This window comes from Notamacropus eugenii, chromosome 1 (assembly GCF_028372415.1).
Source record: "Notamacropus eugenii isolate mMacEug1 chromosome 1, mMacEug1.pri_v2, whole genome shotgun sequence".
NCBI classification, from domain to species: Eukaryota; Metazoa; Chordata; class Mammalia; order Diprotodontia; family Macropodidae; genus Notamacropus; species Notamacropus eugenii.
The window spans coordinates 566677574-566698447 of NC_092872.1; the positions used below are offsets into that span (position 1 = coordinate 566677574).

General features: G+C 35.3%; 1 pseudogene; it reads right to left on the reverse strand.

The window, feature by feature from the left end:
• Nucleotides 1-2750: 2750 nt before the first annotated feature.
• The window catches only part of LOC140518999 (plasminogen receptor (KT)-like), a 97080-nt pseudogene continuing 78956 nt past the window's right edge, over nucleotides 2751-20874 (reverse strand).

The following is a 20874-nucleotide window of genomic DNA, read 5'->3' on the forward strand; positions in this document are numbered from 1 at the left end:
TTTTCAGACCACAAAACAATAAAATTACATTCAATAAAGACTCTTTGAAATGCAGGTTAAAATTTAATTAGACAATAAATAACCTAATCTTAAAGAATGAATAGGTCAAAGAACAAAACATAGAGATGATAAAAAAATTTTGTTAAAGAAAATGACGAGACAATATTCCAAAATTTTTTGGATGCAGTCAAAACAATACTTAGGGGAAAATTTATATCTCTAAATGCTTACAATAATAAAATAGTGAAAGAGTGGATCAATGGAATGGGCATGTAATGAAAAAAAATTTGAAAAGAATGAATTAAATATCCCTGATTATAAATCTTGAAAATCAAAGGAGTGATTCAAACAGAGCTGGTCTGATAAAATAAAAAAAAATAAATCATTGGTTAATTTGATTTTACAAAGAAGAAAACCAAATTTCCAACATCAAATATGAAAAGGGTAAATTTACCACCAATGAAAATGAAATTGAAGTGATTATTAAAAGTTGTTTTGCCCAATTATATATATATATATATATATATATATATGTTGTCAATAATAGTAACAATATTTACAAATATTTTTAAGTATTTACAAAAATGTAAACTGTCCAGATTAACAAAGGAAGAAATAGAATATTTAAGTAACTATCTTTAAAAAAAGAAATTGAAAAAGCCATCCATGAGTTTCCCAGGAAAAAATCTCCAGGAGCAGACAGATTCACAAATGAATTCTATCAAACATTTGAAGAACAATTAATTCCAATACTATATAAACTAGTTGTAAAAATAGATGAAGGAGTCCAAAATTGGTCCTGATACCTAAACCAGAAAGAACAAAAACAGAGAACGAAAATGATAGACCAATTTCCTTAATGAATCTTGATGCAAAAAGTTTAAATATAATACTAACAATAGCATTGCAGCTACATCTGACAAAGATAATACATTAAAACCAGGTGGGATTTATACTAATAATGCAGGGATGGTTCAATATTTGGAAAACTATCAGCATAAATGCCATATCAATAACAATAATACAAAAACATTTGGACAAAATACAACATTCATTCCTCTTTAAAATACTAGAAAGCATAGGACTAAATGGATCCTTCCTTAAGATGATAAGTAGTATATATCTAAAACCAACAGCATACATTATTTGTAATAGGGATAAGCTAGAAGCCTGTCCAGTAAGATCAAAATGAAGTAAGGATGCCCATTATAACCACTATCATTCAGCATTAGACTAGAAATGCTAGGAGCAGATACAATAGAAGAAAAAGAATTGAAGGAATTAGAATAGGCGATGAGGAAACAACTATCATTTTTCGTAAATGATAGGATGATATACCTAGAGAATCAACTAAGAAAACTAGTTGAAACAATTAACTGCTTCAGCAAAATTGAAGAATACAAAATAAACTACATAAATCATCAGCTTTTCTGTATACTGCCAACAAAGTCCAGCTGGAAAATATAAAAAGAGAAATTCCATTTAAAATAATTGCAGACAATATACAGTACTTGGGATTCTACCTGCCAAGATAAATCTAGGAACTCTATGAAAACACAATAACAAAACACTTTTCATATAAATCAAAACAGATTTAGACAACTGGAAAAATATTAATTGCTCATGGGTAAGCTAAGCCAATATAATAAAAATGACAATTCTATCTAATCTAATTTGCTCATTAAGTATCATACCAATCAAACTACCAAAGAATTATTTTATAGAGCTATAAAAAATAACAAAATTTATCTGAAAGATCAAATTGTTAAGAAACTCAAGGGGATCAGTAGAAAAAAAAAGTGAAGGAAGGTGGCCTAAGCCATACAAGATCTCAAACTACATTAAATAGTGGTAATCATCAAAACAGTCTCGTTCTGAGTATGAAATAGAGTGGAGAATCTGTGGAATAGATTAGGTACACCATACACAATAGAAAATGAGCACAGTAATTTAGTGTTTGACAAATCCAAAGATTCTGGCTTTTGGGACAAGGACTTACCATTTAATAAAAATTGCTAGGAAAACTGGAAAACAGTTTGTTAGAAATTGGGTATAGACCAAAAACTGACACCTTGAATAAGATCAAAATGAATACATAATTTAGACATAAAGGGTGATATCATAAGCAGATTAGAGGAGCATGGACAATTCTGCCTTTCAAATGTATGGATAAGGGAAGAATTATGACCAGACAAGAGATAAAGAGTATTACAAGATATAAAATGAATAATTTTGATTATATTAAAGTAAAAAGTTTTTGCACAACAAAACCAGTGCATCCAGCATTAGAAGGAATGCATAAAATAGGGGGAATTTATTTTTATTTTAAAAATCTTTATTCCATCATTTTTACATTTCTACTTTAGATATGTTTTATAATGTATACAACATATTGGTACAGGAGTACATGTATAAGCTTTATAAATATATAACTATGTGTATACAAAGCTTTATAAATATATAACTATGTGTATACAGACATATATATGTATATTGAGAGTGCATGTTCAAATCTTTTTAATGACAAGTACGCAATCAAAACACTTTTGAAGTCACCAATTTATTAAGACCCAGCTAGCAACTGGGAAAGTTGTGAACCATATTAAGTATTACCATAGGTGTCAGCACCTATATCTGAAAAATGTGAAAAACAGAAATATTGTCCTTGAAGTAAAAGACAGGATATATTGTCGACATGATAAGTTTTAATTTTTTTTACACATCACATTATATCCAAAATATTAGTATCATTAAAAACAATTAAATAAAAAACTCTACGATTCAACCAAGTTATTTTGTGCTTTAAGTATGGCCTAGTGAAGTTGCCTTCATTTTTCTACAAAGAATTTATTCTGGGTTTTTCTGGACTTTTCTACTGTTTCAAAAGTGATCATTCCTCTTGGCAGCTGCAGCTTGCTACTTTCTGTATTCGATATGTTCTCTGCTTCACCTTTAATCCTCTGCAGAAGGGTTCCATAGCCCATGTCACATTGATAAGCAAGGACAAAGCTTAATGGAACAACAGGAAGGAAGAGGGCTGGTTTCTTATTTTTTTAATTGCTCCAGCTGTGAGACCAAAAGCAGCAATGCCAAAATATGTTCCAAAATATTTGAGGAATTCTCTTGTCCCAGCGATCTACATGGCCATCTGCCTTTCTCTCATTTCATTTTGCTTCGTTAATTGCCTTTCCATCTTCAAGGAGATCATATTATAATGGGAGAAGACAATATATACAGGGGACCTGAAGTCGAGCATTCATGAGCATAAATTCTTGTTGCTGTTTCATGTTTTCATTCATATGTTTTGAAAAAAGAAATCCCAGTTTGATAGAGGACAGGAGGCTCCCAGGCGCTGCTCTCCTTGCTCTGGGAAGGTGGCTAGGTTGCTGAGGGGATATGGACGAGTTTCCCAGGCAGTCTTGAGTTGGGTGGGGCCCCACCTGGGCAGGATCCAGAAGGGGAAAATTTTTACATATAGTGTCTTTGATAAAGGCCTCATTTCTCAAATATATGGAGAAATTGGTCAAATTTATAAGAATATAAGTTATTCCCCAATTGATAAATGGCTAAAGGATATGAATAGGCAGATTTCTAAAGAAGAAACCAAAGCTATATACAAGCATATTAAAAAAAATGCTCTAAATCATCATTGATTAGAGAAACAAATTAAAACAATTCTGAGGGACCACTCACACCTATCAGATTGAGTAAGATGGGGGGAAATGATAAATGCTGAAGGGGACATGGAAAAAGTGGGACATTAATGGATATGGTGGAGTTGGAAACTGATCCAACCATTCTGGATACCAATTTGGACCTATGCCCAAAGACTATTAAACTATCCATACCTTTTGACTTTATACTACCATTACTAGATCTGTTTCTCAAAGAGAACAAAGGAAAAGTAAAATTACCTATATACAAAAATATTTATGGCAGCTCTTTCTGTATGGCAAAGAATAGGAAATTGAAGGGATGCCCATCAATTGGGGAATGGCCAAATAAACTGTGTTATGTGATAGTGATAGAATATTATTATGTTACATGAAAAGACAATCAGGATAATTTCAGAAAAACCTGAGAAGACTTTTATGAACTGATGCAAAGTGAAGTGAACAGAACCAAAAGAATATTTTACATAGTAGCAGCACTATCGTATGGTGATCAGTTGTGAATAACTTAGTTTTTCAGATCATTATAAATGATCCAAGACAATTTCAAAGGACTTGTGTTGAAAATACTATACAAATTCAGAGATGGAATGAATAGAATCTGAATGCAGATCAAAGCATACTTTTTAAACTTTACTTTCCTTGGGTTTTTTTTTTTGTCTGTGTTCTTTTGTAACACCTAATATGGAAATATGTTTTGTGTGGCTTCACATACATAATCTATTCGAAATTACTTGCCTTCTTGAGGAGGAAGGGAGAGAGAGAGAATTTGGAACTCAAAAAAAATTTAATGTAGCTGTTTTACATATAATTGAGACATATTTAATGAAATAAAGAACAATATATTGAAGAAAAATACTAAATAGAAATTTCTGTATTTTATCCTGTATGCAGGATGTGCAAATTTGGTATATCCATCCCACATATTCACATGGACTCTCTGTTCCCAACCTGTGGTAGAGCATTCTGAGCTCATACTGGTCTGAGCAGCCACAGTCAGACACACTGAAATTTTACTTTATAATGGTGATGTCATTTTGGTCCTCTGCGAAGATGAAGGACAACAACCAACCAACCAATCAACAGGAAGCTAGTGAAGATCCTGTATCACAGGAATGGTGTGATAAGACTTTTAATCCATGCCTGAATAAGAATCTCCTCAAAAATGTTCTCCCCAGATTTTTAATTCAGGCTCTACTTGAAGGCTACCAATGATGAGGCACTTACTAGACTTCCAGAAGCATATGATCAAAGTGAACACATTCCAAGTTTGGACAGCTCTTATTGGTAGAAAGGTTTTCTCCCCCCTTATTCTAAACTGAAATCTCTGTAATATTCACTCACTGAGTGGAACAAAATAAAATAAAAGCAAAGCCTTAATTCTTCTGTCTCCTGATGGACTGTTAGTCCAATTTTCTCTAGGCTAAAGATCTCAAATTCAAATTATCTTCATATAGCATGCTTTCTAGTCACTTTGCCATTTTGAGCTTCCTACTTTAGAGACTTTTCTTTTATCCTTGGCTCGGAAATATCATGAATTACATGAATATAACATACCAGTTGTCTGTTCATGACAGAGTACAACAGCACAATTTCTTCTTTCATTTTTCCTACTGTGCTTTTATTAACAAATAATAAAATTGAATTAGCACTTTTGGGCACCCAGCCAAGTAGGGAGCTCTTAAAATTCTCCATTATCTCTCAAAGGTCAAAACCAGGAAATTAGCAATTACAAATGCCAACTCTTTTAGCATTCAGATGTGGTTATGCTGGTTCTGGGAATTTGAACTATGATGGCAACTAGGTGCTCTTTTACCAACATTACTAAATATTTAGGGTTTCAATGCCCTTTCAACCATTTTAATTCTCTTCTTCCAAAATTAAAGATCATTCTTTTTTTCATTTTTCCAATTTATTTATTTGTAGTTTTCATCATTCACTTCCATAAATTTTAAATTTTCTCCCCCTTCCTCACACTTCCCTCCCCAAGACAGCATGCAATCTGACATGGGTTCTACATGAACCTTTCTACTAAACACATTTTCATATTAGTCATGTTGCATAGAAGAATTATAATGAAGTAGAGAAATCATGAGAAAAGAACAAAACAAAATAAAGCAAAAAAGAAAATCGTCTGCTTTACTCTGCATTCCAACTCCATAGTTCTTTCTCTGGATGGCATTTTCCATCATGAGTCCTTTGGAATTGTTTTAGGTCCTTGCGTTGCTGAGAACCAGTCAAAATCAGTCATCACATACTGTAGCTGTTTCTATGAATAATGTTCTACTGGTTCTGGTCACTTCACTCAGCATCAGTTCATATAAATCTTTCCAGAATTTTCTGAAGTCTGCCTGTTCATCATTTCTCATAGCACAATAGTATTCCACTTCATTCATATACTATGACTTATTCAGCCATTCCCCAATTGATGGGTATGCCATCAATTTCCAGTTCTTGGCCACCACAAAAAGAGCTACTGTTAATATTTTTGCACAGGTGGGTTCTTTTCCCATTTTTATAATCTCTTTGGGATAGAGCCCTAGAAGTGGTATTGCTGGATCAAAAGGTATGCACATTTTTGTAGATCTTTGGGCATAGTTCCAAATTGCTCTCCAGAATGGTTGGATCAGCTCACAGTTCCACCAACAATGAATTAGCGTTCCAACTCTCCCACATCTTCTCCAACATTTATTATCTTCCTGTTTGGTCATGTTAGCCAATCTGATAGGTGTGATGCAGTACCTCAGAGTTGTTTTGATTTGCATCTCTCTAATCAATAGTGATTTAGAGCATTTTTTCATATGACTATAGATAGCTTTAATTTCTTCCTCTGAAAACTGCTTGTTTATATCTTTTTACCATTTATCAGTTGGAGAATGACTTGCATTCTTATAAATTTGATTCAGTTCTCTATATATTTTAGAAATGAGACCTTTATCAGAAATACTAGTTCTAAAATTTTCCCCAGTTTTCTATTTCCCTCCTAATCTTGGTTGCGTTGGCTTTGTGCAAAAACTTTTCAATTATTCATTTTGCATTTCATAATATTCTCTCTCTCATGTTTGGTCATAAATTCTTCCATTCTCCATGAATCTGACAAAAAAACCTATTCCTTGCTCCTCTAATTTGTTTATGGTATTAGCCTTTATACCTAAATTGTGTACCCAACCATTTGGACTTCATTTTAGTATACAGTATAAAGATCATTCTTAGAAGAAAAAAGTTGAAGCATATAAAATTTTAGTAGATCTGCCTTCATTCTGTCCCAATTGCCATTGTTCTATCTACTCCAAGCCTCAGTACTTTGATGTTCCTTTTATGGTATCTCCTCAAAAGAAACCATTTTATTTTATTTTATTTTATTAATTTTTCATTTTAACATAGTTCATATCACATAACACAATTCCAGCTTTTGGTCAGGTGATATTTCTTTTAAAGTATTTACAATATACACCATGTAGCATAAGATAGATTTTCATACCAAATTTAGTGAGTGTTATTCCCTCCTTAAGCCATATGTGGAGAGAATAGCTTCACTTTTCCCTTCTCCCCTTCTCCCTTTTCTCCTCCATTGAACAAGATTTTTGCCCCATTCCATTTCTCCCTTTCTCCTCCCAGTATTTTCCTCCCTCACCTCTTAATTTTTATTTTATATCTTTTTTTGTGGATTTCATCTCTTCTGATTCAACACAGCCTCCGTGTGTGTGTGTGTGTGTGTGTGTGTGTGTATGTACAATCTCTCCACCTACCCAAATACTGAGAAAAGTCTCAAGAGTTAAAAATATTTTCTTACCATGAAGGAAAGTAAACAGTTCAGCTTTAAAAAGTCTTTTATGATTTCTCTTTCCTTTTTACCTTTTCAAGCTTCTCTTGATTCTTGTGCTTGAAAGTCAAATTTTCTATACAGTTCTGGTCTTCTCAACATGAATGCTTGAAAGTCCTCTATATCATTGAATGACCATTTATTCCCTTGAAGTACTATACTCAGTTTTGCTGAGTAGGTGATTCTTGGTTTTAATTCCACTTCCTTTGACTTCTGGAATATCCTATTCCAAGCCCTTTGAACTCATAATGTTGAAGGTGCCAGATCCTGTGTTATCCTGATTGTATTTCCACAATACTCAAATTGTTTCTTTCTAGCTGCTTGCAGTATTTTCTCCTTGACCTTGGAATTCTTAAATTTGGCTACAACATTCCTAGGAGTTTCTCTTTTCAGGTCTCTTTCAAGAGGTGATTGGTGGATTCTTTCAATATTTATTTTGCCCTCTGGTTCTAGAATATCAGGACAGTTTTCCTCAATAATTTCATGGAAGATAATGCCTAGGCTCTTTTTTTGATGATGGCTTTCAGGTAGTCCCATAATTTTTAAATTGTCTCTCCTGGATCTATTTTACAGGTCAGTTGTTTTTCCAATGAGATGTTTCATATTATCTTCTATTTTTTCAAATTTTTGGTTTTGTTTTCTGTTTTTTCTGCCTTTTCCTGCTCCACCCCTTTCTTTTCCATATGACTTAGATTTCCATGTGAAAGATGTTCCATTTAAATTACCATTAGAAACCCCCTTCTCCTTTAATATCCAATAACTAACATTTATATTCTGTGCTTTGCGGAGCAGCTAGGTGGTGATGCATTGAATAATGTGCTGGGCCTGGAGTGAAGAAGACTCATTTTCTTGAGTTCTAATCTGACCTCTGACAGTTCCTGTCTGTGTGACCCTGGGCAAGACACTCAACCCTGTTTTCCTCAGTTTCCTTTTCTGCAAAATGAGCTGGAAAAGATAGTGGCAAATCACTTCACTGTCTTTGCCATGAAAACCCCAAATTGGCTCAACAAAGAGTTAGACATGACTGAAAAGCAACTGAAAACATACAATGCTTACTACACACCAGGTACTTCCCTAAGTGTTTTACAATTATTATCTCACTTGATCCTCACCACTATCACAGAAGATAGGTTTTATTATTACCCTCATTTTACAGATGAGATAATTGAGACAGAGGTTAAGCAACTTGTCCAGGGTAACCCAACTAGGAAGTATTTGAGGTCAAATTTGAACTTAGATTTTCCTGGCCCAGCCCCCCAAGCCTAGTGCTCTATTTACTGGAATACCTTGCTGCCTCTACTTGGGGCCATTCATGATCCCTTCTACCTGCTAATGCATTCTCCTTACCCTGCCCCCCCCTCCCCAAAAGAACTTTTGTATTTATTTTGTCTGTATTTTATGCATAGTTCCATAAAACATATGTGTATATGTGGGTACATATATATATTTATATGTACATACATATATACATACACATACACATACACAAAATATATGTGTGTGTGTATTACATATATATATATATATATATATATATATATATATATATATATATATATATATATATATATATGTACATGACACAATACATAATTTTATTTCCTTTATTAGAATGTAACTTCTTGATGTGAAGGACTACTAAATTTTTATCTTTGTATCTCCAATGCCTAGCCAATAGTAGGAGCTTAAACATGTTTATTGCTTATTTGACCTTTAAAATTTGACTCAAACTATATTTCCAGCTTTTTCTCACATTACTTATCTTTACACAGTTTATACTGTAGTCAATTTGATTTTCCAATGAGGTATTTCACATTGTGCTCTATTTTTTTCCATTCTTTTAGTTTTGTTTTATTGTTTCTTGATTTCTCATAAAATCATTAGCTTCCATTTACTCCATTCTAATTCTTAAGGCATTATTCAGTGAGCTTTTGGACCTCTTTTTCCATTTGGTCATTCTGCTTTTTAAAGCATTCTTCTCCTCCTTGATTTTTTCAGCCTCTTTTACCATTTGGTCTAGTCTGTTTTTTCAGGTGTTATTTTCTTCAGTATTTTTTTGTCTTTCTTTAACCAAACTGTTAATTCATTTTCATGATTTTCTTGCATCACTCTCATTTCTCTTCCAATTTTTCCTCTACTTCTCTTACTTTTTAAAAACCCGTTTTGAGCTCTTCCATGGCCTTAGACCAATTTATATATATTTTTCTTGGAGCCTTTGGGTGTAGGAGCTTTGACTTTATTGTCTTCTCCTGAGTCTATGTTTTGATCTTCCTTGTTACCATAGTAACTTTTTGTAGTCAGAGATTTTTCCATTATTTGCTCATTTCCCCAGCATATTACTTGAGTTTTAACTGTTTATTAAAGTAGGGCTCTGCTTCCAGGGTGGAGGGAGCACTGTCCTGACCTTCAGAGGTTTCGTGCAGCTATTTTCAGAGATACTTCTAGAGACCTATAAGTTTTCAGTTCTTCCAAGGTGATATGATCAAAGGAGAGGTGTTTATTCCTCTCCTGGCCTGTGCTCTGGTCTATGAGCAACCACAATTATTCTTTTCTTCCCTGGAACTATGAGAAGGGTCCACCCTCCACTGTGACTACAAGCTCTGCTATGCCATTGTTTCTCCTCACCCTCAGACTGCCACCCAGGACTGTGACTCAGATATGAATACAGGGAAAGCAACAGAGTCCTGCCTCAATGCTAGCAAAAAGATCCCTGTTATCTTCTTCTGACCAGTAGTTTTACCCCCTTACCATCTGTGAACTGAGAACTCTGGAAGCAGCTGCTGCCCAGCCAATGCTGATTCAGTCACTCCCAGGGCTTGCTTTTGGTTGGCTGTGGCTGGGGCTGTGCTGAGTTGGTCTGCACTCAACTGCATTCCACTCTCGCCCGGGTGTGACAGACTTTTTATGCTAAACTTCCAAGTTGTCTTGGGCTGGAAATTTGTTTCATTCCATCTTTTTGTGGGTTCTGCTGCTCTAGAAATTGTTTAAAGTAATTTTTACAGGTATTTGCAGGGGATTGGGGGACAACCTAGGTAAGTTCCTGCCTTTACTCTGCCATCGTGGTTCTGCTTTTGACTGCAGTCAATTTGAGCTACTCTCTAACCTTCATTCTCAGTCTCCCTCCATTTCTATTCCTTTGTTCAAATGGTGACCCATGGCTAAAACTGACTCTCCCAGAATGTGTGTGTGGGTGTGGGTGTGAGTGTGGGTGTGGGTGTGGGTATGTATTTTCCCCTGATCAAATTCCTCCCTTTTGACCAAGACTGATTCAAATGCTACTTCCCATATAAGGAGCTGCTTACCTTCATATGAAAATGATCTCAGTTTTCTCATAGAGATTTGCCTGGATTTCTCCCTTGTTCTTATCTCCTCCCATGTGTTTTTCTCACTCTCCCTTGCATCAAATAAGTTACTTGTAGCTAGACCTTTCACTCTTAATGAAGTGGAAAATTTCTGTTTCCCTAGCAGCTAGGAGATGGCTACTGACTCAATGAATGAAGGACCTAAATATGTAGTCTCTCAGATTTCAAGAAACAGTGTATATGCTTATATTTCAGGGATTCATTAATGTATTCCACAGACATTAGCATTTTGGGTAGTTTCTTAATTTTTCTTCAAGGTCTCATTAAAAATAGCCTTGCTCTTGCCAGTATTACAGTTAATGACTACTTACATGGTATGATTTGAAAGAAAGTTGTACTTGCTGTCCTAAGATCTACCCTTCCCCTTTCACCTGCCAATGTGTCTAAAATCCCACTTTGAAATATTCATTTCTTTTCACCTAAGAGGCTTCTTCAACATCTGAGTGATTTCTGTTAAAAGTAAATGCTCCAGGGAAGGAAATTCTTAAACAGTTAAAAATTCAGGAAGAGGAATATGTAAGGGGTTGGCTAAGAGCAAGACCCTCTGGAAAATTATTCCTTTCTAGGACTTGGGGAATATGTAAGTACAACAAAATATTCTAAGATTGTTCAGAATAGAAATCCATCTATTTCTCTGAATCACCTTTCCCCAGCAGTTCTCTATAACACTGTAGCTTTTTAATATATATTTTTGATTGGTTGATTGAGTTTGATGGATGCCAAATGTGAACTTGCTTGCTTCCCAGCTTTGTTGAATAGTCTATTCCCTAATATTTTGTAGCAGTAGCATTTGTAATATTTCAGTGCCTGCTTTCAATTTGGAGAAAAATTGGAATGCTAGAACTGCTCTAGACCTTTTCTGTCTCCCATCATATTTTGTCAGTCTCCTCATATCAAATTCCAGCCTTCCCACTGCTCTTTTGCCTGATCTCATTTGAACAAACCATAGATAGCAAAGACCTCATCACTAAATGGGCCATTCTAGCTGTGTAATTGACTGCTGATTCAGAGGACACTAAACATTCTCCATGTCTCCAAAAATTAATGCTGCTGTTTCCCAGACTCAAGATTATATTTGAAATTGTGCTGTGAATTGTTCTGGGGTAAGGGTTTCTTCAATTTGCTTGCAATTGTTCTTTTAAGAAATTCTCTGTCAATGTTTCTGCCACTTAGACCAGTCTTTACTTTACAGAAGTCTCCCTGTACATATATATGCATGTCTGCTGTTTCCCTCTCAGACCCTCCCTGGAGATTTACCTTCATTGGCTTCTTCTCCTTCAACAGTGATAAACTTCACCCTAACTATTGTTTAATCTATTTAAAAATGGGAGGGGAGTATCTGTAGAACTGCCATCCTATGCACCAGAAGAGTATGCATGTCTCCATATGTAGATGTTTCATAAAACTCATTCCCAAAATACATACATAACTTTGAAACCACCTCTAAAGGTAAAACATTTTACATATTCACATAGAAGATGCACCCATTTACATAATCCTGAAGCTTAAAAATATGATGCATTATGTAGTAAACATGTGGAGTTCTTTTGCGGGGGGGCATTTTGGAAATGAGTCTCATGGGACAGTGTTTTTATGCAGGTATACATTACGCAAAAATGAAATAATCAGGAAAATTACTTAGCCTACGTCAATTAGCATAAATTAGTGTAGTTTTCTCTTAATTTAAATGGGACGTATCACTAATGGTGATGAATCCACAATAATTTAGGTTTAATTCTCATCATTGTACATATTTCTTTAATGGATGTTCTGTAGAAAAGAAAAAAAGAGATGCGATATAAAGTCCATAGTTATGAATGACATTGGGAGGCAACTTTTGTTTAAATGGAATTCCATGGAAAGGGAAAGGGCCTTGTGACATAATGCAGAGGGTTTTGTTTGGAGTCAGAGGTTCTAGTCTTAAATTCCAGCTCTATCACTTATTACTGTGTGAAATGGGGCATCACTTTCTTCATTTGAAAAAATGAGAGAGCCAAACTACATGGCCTTAACAGATCCTCTCCGTTCCCAATCCATGATTCTGTGATCCTATGATTGGCTCCTGAGGAGGAAACTTTGTAAAACTTACTAGAAGAGAGAATACAAATATCTACCCTTTCACATTCTTTCTGAAGAAGAAAGATGGAATATTAGTAAAAGTGCTGGGTTAAGACCCAGATTCTAATTTCATATTTACCACTAACTTACTTCATGGAAAAATAATTTTCTGTTTCTGGACATGTTTCCTCTTCTTCAAAATTAATAGGTTGGACTAGGTAGTCTCTAAGATTCTTCATAGCTCTGATATTCTGCAGTCCCCAAAATAAAACAGCAAATACATTTCTTAGATATAAGAACATTTTTCTTCCCATATAGTAGGCATTCTTACCCATCTAAGGGCATTTTCAAAGCTAGAAAATCAGCCTCTTATGAAAAGGTTTATTTTTTCTTCTTATATCACCTTCGAAAAAGATGCCCAGCTATCTCTTAAATGAACCTACCAAGGAAGCTGCCTTTTCTGAATTCCATATGAGATATGCATATAGGATGAGGTTTTTTTTACTGAAAACAGCCATTGTCTTTAATATCTTCATAGAACCTGCTGTGCCCAGTTTTGGGCAAAACATTTTAGGAGTAAAACTGATAAGCATGTTCAAGGAAGGGTGATGAAGACGGCAAGGAGATCTGGAACCTTTGTCAATCAAAAATATTTTAAAAGAATTGGAAATTATATTTGACTTAGAAAAAGTAAAGAATAATATCATGATAGTGATGTTCAAATATTGAAAGAATTATCATATGGAAGGGAGGGTATATCTCTGCTTCTACCTTAAGAACAGAATTAATGATGATTGGTAGATGTTTCAGAAAGGGAAATTTCAAGGAGAAACATTCTAACAGGTAGTCGTGGTCATTGACAATCTTCAGATGGAGAAGGATGTCTGTTAAAACTTGTATCTGGTACTCATGCCTCAGGTATAGGTTGGAACAGATGATCTATGAGTCCAGTCAGCTCTTGGATTTTATGTGATCAGGTGTTAAATGTTTATTTTTGTTATAATTGGCATAACTGAAAAATGTTTTGTTGCGATATTGATAGTAACAAGGCTATGCTGTTTGTAAATGTTCAAAAGGGCAGCTAAGTGGCACAGTGGATAGAGTGCCAGGCCTGGAGTCAGGAAGCTTCTTCTTCCTGAGTTCAAATCTGACCTCAGACACTAGCTGTGTGACTATGTGCAAGTCACTTAACCCTGTCTGCCTTAGTTCCTCATCTGTAAAATGGGCTGGAGAATGGGGTCACAAAGAGTTGAAAATGCATGAAATGACTCAACAATAAATGTTTAACAACTGACTCTCTGGGGAAAATGAACGCAATAATAGCCTTTTAAACTTAATCTGCTTTATTAACATTTTATCTATTCCTGTATTAAGTCCATACAATCAAAGTAATAAATCAAAGCCAGGTTTATAGCTTGCTTATTTCCAAGGTACAAATCTTTACATTGTAAGGTTAACAATCAATTGCCACAGACAGTTCTAGTACACTCCTTAGTAGCAGTAAATTTCATCATGAGCCCTGTTTTTGTTTTTCCTTTAAAAACCCAGTGGTATTCATTGCATATGATTTGGTCTGTAGAAATGAGAAATAAGAACTTAGCCTGATTTCCTTATATATTTTGAGGTGATTGTTTCCAATGAAAACATTAACTTCTTTTTTCACTTCAGTTTCCAATATACATCATCTCAAATGGCTCCTACAGCCTTTACTTTGACTGAAATCTGACTTTACTAAGGTCCTTCTCTATTGATAGTTAGTATTTCTCTTGCAGACCTAGAGAATTTCCTGATGTTTGTAAAAAATACTTAGAGTTTCTAATTAAAGAGCTCTAATAAATCTTTAAAGGGAAAGTAAAATGTCTAACCTTGCTAAAATATGATCATTTCATTTGTTTTGCTTCCCAATATAAAAATATTATATGGAAGATGGCAGCTCTTATGATCTTCTCTAAAGATTTTTTTTAACACTGAAACTTGAGTACATTAATAATTCAATTTAAAATGACATTTGCATAAGAATTCAATTTTCTAGAAGTTAACAGGCCACTGGCCCAGTTAGCACCTTTGGTTTTGAGGTTGATGAATTTATAAGCAAAACTAGTTATACAAATCTTAAGCGTACTTGCACTTTGAATTAGTTAAAAGCAGAGAAGTTAAGCTACTTAATAATGTTAAGGGCAAACTACTGACTTTTAAAAAAACTAATCATTTTTTTATTATGTACAACTTTTGGGTCCACTCAATAGTGATTTTGTAGATATGGAACTTCAGGGAGTCTGCTCACAGGTAGAATCATAGGTCTAGACTGAAACATGAGAAAAGAAAAACAAATCCATTTGATTTCAGTTTTAAAAAGTTTATCCTGCTGATAGATACTATTCTTCCAATAATATTACTATTTGCTGTTCATGAGTAGTACAGAAAACATATTCTGGTTTTAAAGTGAAGTCAACTGGTTTTTCTTTTTCAAATTTTAACTGATTCCTTCTTGTCCCACATTAAATATGGTCAAAAGATATGACCAAAATCAATAAAATAATAAGCATTTATTAATCTCTTATTACATGCCACCTACCCGAAGATATAAAGGAAGTCCTGGTCCAAAGGGAATAAACATTCTAATGGGAGACATCATATAAATGGTAGTGGTAATAGTAGTAGTGGTGGTAGTAGTGGTGGTAGTAGCTAATATTTAGATAGCACTTTGAGGAGTGCATAGATTTGCAAGTATCTCTTATAATCCTCACCACAACCCTGTGGGGTAGTGCTATTACGATCCCCACTTTGGAGATGAGGAAACTGAAGCCGACTGAGGTTGAATGACTTGCCTAGGGTCGTATGGCTAGTGAGCATCTGAAGCTACCTACTAAGCTTGCTAGCTGCCTCAGATAACTAGTTAATACCTGATGTATACAGAATAGATGGAAGATAACCTGAAACGGGAAGTTATTGAAAGCTGTGAGGACTAGGAAAGGCCTCCTAAAGAGGGTGAGCTGTGAGCTAAGAAATGCAGAGAAACTCAGCAGGGAAAGAGCATTCTAGGAATGAGAGACAGTCAGAGAGAGAACTGAAAGGGGCCAAGTTGGAGATATCTTTAAATGCCTAGCATAGTACTTTACAGTTGATTCTACATGTAATAGCCGCTAGACCTTATTGAATCATCAAGTCTGCATTTTAGAAAAAAAGTGACTTTGCCAATTGATAGAGGATGAGTTGGGATAGGAAAAAATTTGAAGCAGAGAAACCAATTAAAAAAAAACTATTGTAAAAGTTTGTATGAGAGGTTATGAAGGCCTAAAATAGGATTGTAACTGTAGAAAAGAATATATATAAGAAACATTGTCAGGGTTGAAATGACAAGGTTTGTCAAAAGCTTGGATTTATGAGGTAGGTGAGAATGTGGATTCTAGGGTGACACAGACATAGCAAGCCTGGGTGATAGGGAGGAGGTGGTGAACTTAATAGTAACAGGAAAAGTTTGGAGAATGAATTGGAGTGAGGGAAGATAATTCTATTCTGGACATATTGCTTTTAAAGTCTATGGGATATCCAGTTCAATGTGTCCAAAAGGTAGTTGACAACATGATTGTAGCTCAAGAGAGGGACTCGGGCTAGACATTTTCATCTCTGATTGTCTCATTTCTCTCTCTCAGATGTGAGAATCAATTGCATAGGGATGATAACTGAGTCTGTAGTAACTGATGAGATCCCTGAGTGAGATAGTATAGAGTGAAAAGAGAAAGAGGACAAGGACAGAGACTTAGGGAGTCACACATGGTTGGTGGGCATGACGTGAATGATGAATGAGAAAAGGAAGGAAGAGAAAAAGTCAGATAAGAGAACCAGGAGATAATGCACTCACAAAAACAGTATCCAGTGAAAAGAGTGATCAACAGTGTCTAATACTCCTGAGAGAGTAAAAATAACCAGGATTGAGTGGGGCCATTAAATTTGACAACTAAAAGATCATTGGACAGGGATATTTCAGTTAAATCATGACATCAGAAGCCAGATCACAGAGGGCTTATGAGGGAGAGAGAGAAGTGGAAACCCTAACGGGCTTTGTCAAGTTTAGACATCTCTTAAAGGAAGAGAGATAAAAAATGGATAGCTAGCACAAATGGCAGTTTGTCAACTATCATTTATTAAAAGTACTCTTGTGCCAGTCACTGCGCTAAGCACTGAGGACATAAAGAAAGACTAACACAAGGTCCTGCCTTCAAGGAGCTCACATTCTAGTGGAGACAAAAATGTTCATACAAGAGATACACACACATATATATACACACACATATTTTTGTATGTATATATGTGTATGCCTATGTGTGTATATGTGTATGCATATATGTACAGCAGTAAAGCACATTCTAGTGGAGACAAAAATGTTCATACAAGAGATACACACACATATATATACACACACATATTTTTGTATGTATATATGTGTATGCCTATGTGTGTATATGTGTATGCATATATGTACAGCAGTAAAGGAAAGTAATCTCCAGAAATAAGTACACTATCAGTTGAGGTCTCCTGAAAAGATAGGATTTGAGCTGAGTTTTAGAGGAAGCCAGGAAAACTGGGAAAACTGAGAAGGGGGGCCATGTAGAGGGGTTTAGCTCTGCAAAGAGAAGGCTGGTGGTTCCCCATCAAAATATCAACATCTTTTACATCTTAGTTTCCATTATATTTACTTTTGAGCAGTTAGCACTGGCATAATATGTGAGCACATCTGTGACCAATGTCCCATTTGTAAGTTTCACACCACAGAGAGTTGTTCAGTGTACCTAAGTAATGTTTTACTATATTACTATCCCCTTTGTACTTTTTTTAATATTTTTAAATATATTTTGTTTTGACACAACACTCTTCTGAGAAAATACCTGAACAATCTTCCCCAAAATATACTCCATTGGAGAAAAGTGGTTAAATACAATGAATTAATAATGTGAATATCATTTTCCATTTGTGTAGTTTACCATTGTTAATAGTAATGAGGGATATATGTTTAACTTTTAATATCTGGGTCTATATGATTCTTGGTCAACCTTGTATACCCTAACCAGGAATGTTGTATTCTTCCTCATCTTGTCTCCCCTTGGTCCTGTCTTGGGTTGTTTGTAGGGGTGTATACACATGCACATATGCACCTACATATGTCTCTGTATAAGTGTGCATAAATCCTTTTAATTCTTCTTTCACAATTTTATATCAACGTAGTCAGATTGTGCCTTTCTAATATAATATTAGCAACTGTGTGAATAATCACTTGAAGAGGGGACAGCCTTGAGTCAGAAAGATCAATTAAGAGGTTATTGAAAGAATCCATGCAAGAGGTAATGAGGGCCTAAATCAAGGCAGTGGTCTTATGAGTGTGAAGAAGGGGAATGATGTAAGAGATGTTTTGGAGATAGAATTGACAAGCCTTAACAATTGATTAAATATATAGGTTGAGGGAAAGTGAGGAAATGAGAACAAGTCCAAGGTTATGAACCTGTGTGATTAGAAGGAATGCTGGCCTCAATAGAAGCAAAGTTGGAAGAGGACTGGATTTAAAGGGACGGTTAGAGTTCTGATCTGGACATCTTGAGTTGGAGGTGCAACGGGGGCGTTCCGTTCTGACTGTCTTATAGGCATTTGCTGATTTGGAATTCCACCTCACAGTCTCACATTTGTCCCTTCCTTGAAGGTCTCGGTTTCAGTACTTTAATTGAAACCTCTCATTGCTTCACACTTATACTATACGTCTCCTGCACAGCTACCTTGTCTCAACTATCTCCTCTTTAATTCCTCTTATGCTGCTGCCAAATTCTTCTCCTTAAAGCACTCATTATTATGGCCCTTCCCTGCTCAGAAATCTTCAATGGCTCTTGTTACCCATTTGATTCAGTCCAACAAATAAAATCCACATTTCTTATCATGTCATTCAAGACCCTACACAATCAAATCTTCAGCCTAATTATCCAGCTTTATCAGCTTTGGTTTATACTGCAATGTAGTACGTGTTCCCTGAACATGTATTAAACCTTCTAGCTTTGTCTTTTCCTTCATAAGAATAAAAATCCAACTGTTATTTTTCAAGGCAGAGTTCTACTGTGCCTTCACTCTCCTCTAGACTCTGAATAGCCTTTGATACCTCTCCTTTTAACTTGCAATTTAAGTCAATTCAAACCAACAACATGTTAAGAACATATCAAGGGTTTTTTAACCTGGTATCTCTTACCGTAAAAAACAATTTTTTTTTGAAAACTGTATTTCACTATAAATGGTTTCCTTTGTGCATTTGTTTTTAAATAAAGGAGAACATAGGTTGTTTTAGAAGGAGGACATAGGTTCCACCAGACTGCTAAAGGGATCCATCTCCCCTTCTAACCCCCTCAACTCACAAAAGCCTGAATTTGGCAAATTGGGGATACAAAGTTTTGCCAAAAAGCAAACATTTTCTGTCTTCAAGAGATTAATATTCTAAGGGGGAGTTCTGCAACACCATGTTTGTTGAAAAATAAATGCAAAATATATCATAGATAATTTCTGGGGAGAGGGTACTATCATGTTGGGAGATGGGGCTTCAGGATAGGCATCATAGGAGGGTAGCACTTGAACTAAAGTTTGAGAGAAGCTAGCTAGGAATTTTATTCAATTTAGTAAAATAAGCATTTATTGGGCACTTAAGAGCTAGACTTTGAGAGTAATATCTGTCAAATAAATGAAACAAAAACAGAACAGTCTCTGCCCTCAGAGATCTTACATTCTACTGAAGCTAGAGGGAGATGAGGGAACATGTATAAGGAAAATTAAATTTGCAGCTCAGGGTGTGTTGAGGGTGGAGTCAAGATGGGTTTACTATAAGAGTTGGTTGTTGAGCTAATCTTTGGAAGGGATTAGGGAGTGTGTGTGTGTGTGTGTGTGTGTGTGTGTGTGTGTGTGTGTGTGCAATTCCATTCAACAACTGTTTTAAAAGCAGTACTATGTATCCATCACTGTGTGTTTGGTACTAAAGATACAAAACCAAACATAAAAAATTACTGTCATGTAGTAGAGTAAAATATATTGTGTGCATTTCTCATCCTCATTTATCTAAACTCTGAACCTCTTCAAGTACTTATCAGAATACTTTGTTTAAAGTTTAAATATTTGTTGTATGAATAAGAAAGAGTACTTAAAACTGGAAATTATCTTTAAGTTCATCTAGTTCAACCAGGGTAGATAGGTGCTGCAGTGGGTAGAGCACTGGATTTGGAACCAGAAAGATTCTTTTCCCTGAGTTCAGATCTGGCCTCCAACACTTATCAGCTGTGTGACCCTGAGCAAGTCACTTAATCCTGTTTGTCTCAGTTCATCTTCTTTATAATGAACTGAAGAAGGAAATGGCAAACCACCCCAGTATCTTTGCCAAGAAAACCTCAAATAGGGTCATGGAGAGGCAAATGTAACTGAAAAACAAGAAGATGAGGATAGATAAGCAAGCTAAGGACAAGAGAATTCAGGTTCTTTACCCTGTGGTACAAACTAAGTAACAGAGCTAGAAAATGAGCCTAGATTCTCTGACTCTATTATCTATCTCCCCCACCCTCACCCTAGCACCAACATACAGGATCTTGGAGGAAAAGGAATACATCAGTATCTTTCTATGTCTCTGTACCTCACTTCTTAGCATATTGTCTTATACACACCACAAATTCAATTAATAATGGTTATATAAGATAACATAGTTACAGAATTTTAGAGTGGGAAAGGATCTCAGCCATTATGTAGTCCAACCCTGAAAAAGAATTCCCACTAAATCATAGCCACATAACCATAACCACAGTGGCTATCCAGTCTCTTACAGTGATCATTGGATCATAGATTTAGACCAGAAGGGTCTTCAAAAGCCATCATGTCCAACCCTCTCATTTTGGAGATAAGGAAACTGAGGCTGCAGGAGGTTGAATGTCTTGCCTGAGTTCACACAGGT